The 1,401-nt window shown below is 50.7% G+C and overlaps 1 long non-coding RNA gene across 2 annotated transcripts in view; it reads right to left on the bottom strand.

Moving 5' to 3' along the window:
- LOC311260412 overlaps positions 1-1,401 on the bottom strand; it is a 51,084-nt gene that overhangs the window by 16,377 nt on the left and 33,306 nt on the right. The gene's annotated exons all lie outside the window — the stretch shown is intronic.

Genomic DNA, 1,401 nt, shown 5'->3' with positions numbered 1-1,401 from the left:
AGAAGAAGAAGAAGAAGGAGCAGGAGGAGGAGGAGGAGGAAAAAGAGGAGGAGGAGGGGGGGAGGTGGTGGATGTGTGGGGACGAGCCTCCCTTTGTGCCGAGGCAGGGTCACTGCTCTTCAACGCACAATGTGGACACTCCAGAAACGGCGAGGATCCGCACATTTCTCCCCCCTCCCGCCCCCCCCGCCGCCGCTCCGCCTGGCCCTGCCGTTGACCGTCCTCCATCAGCCCCGCCGCCGCCGCCGTTCGCCGTCGGCTGTTTCGGACGAGTCCGACAGAAACGCCTTCCTCTATGCGTATATTCATTGAGTTTAAAACCACCGAGGCCCGTTCAGCTTGTTCTTGTTTTTCTTCTTCTTCTTTAAAACCCCCCTCAGCGGTAACCTTTCCGCACTTTCCGCCTCCTCCCCCCGGCCTTGTAACGTTAGCTAGCTCCCCATAATGTTTACGGTCGCTTTTGTCGGACGGTCCCCCCCCCCTATTGTGCTCTTCATCCCCACAAAATGTTGACCTACCGAGCCGTTAAGTGCTGTCTGATAACACACAGACATCTTAACTTGCCTCTTGGTATTTTCGGGGGGAGTATAATGTCTCCGCATCGACCCTGTCATCTCCAACGGCTGTTTGAAACCGGGTACATTTTTAGCCGTTGATGTCCCCATCATTACCGTGAAACGCCCCCCCGGGAAAGGCGAAGCTGTCCGCCACTTCACCTCATCGCTTTGATTAACTCCCCGATCCATCGGACAGCTTCTGCACGTCCGCGTTTTATTCCGCATTTAAAGCACATGTACATATTTTAACCGTGTCTTTGTCGTCTGTAAAAATGGGGCTTGAATTAAGGTTAAACAATGCCCGTCCTCACCGATGTTCGCCTCATATTCTGCCTCTGATTAGATGCGTGTGACTTTTTGATTTAATCAGCCTGCAAGAGCTATTATCCATCTATAAGGTCACATCTTTGACCCAAAAGCATACACTTATCAAGTATTTGTTTGAGGAAAAACAGACAGAGGGCTGCTTTATGAGTGTAGGCCAGTAAAGCTTTACATACAAACAATTAGCCTGTAATGTGTGACCCCTTGTAGATCATTAGGTGAATGACTTATTTATATTTCTTTTTAACAAGGGCCCTATACATCTGTAACACAGCACTGTAAGGCTTTGACAAATGTCTTTTCACCAGCTCCCACTCTGCACACCCCTCCTCATCCACGGCCAGCTGTACCTTGATTAAATTAAACTCATCTTACTGTGGCTTCCCCTCAAATCTGCCCATTTAGCAGAGCAGAGCAGTTTAACGTTACATCGTCTTTATTGGCCCCCAGAGTGGGGTCAGCTTTGCCCTGCCACACGCTCACACCACTTGCCGTCCGTGTTATTTCACCAGGGCCCACG

The sequence above is a fragment of the Pagrus pagrus genome, assembly GCF_965226575.1.
Source record: "Pagrus pagrus genome assembly, chromosome: 7".
NCBI classification, from domain to species: Eukaryota; Metazoa; Chordata; class Actinopteri; order Spariformes; family Sparidae; genus Pagrus; species Pagrus pagrus.
Note: the sequence above shows the minus strand (reverse complement) of the source record. Positions and strands in the feature narration are given on the sequence as shown.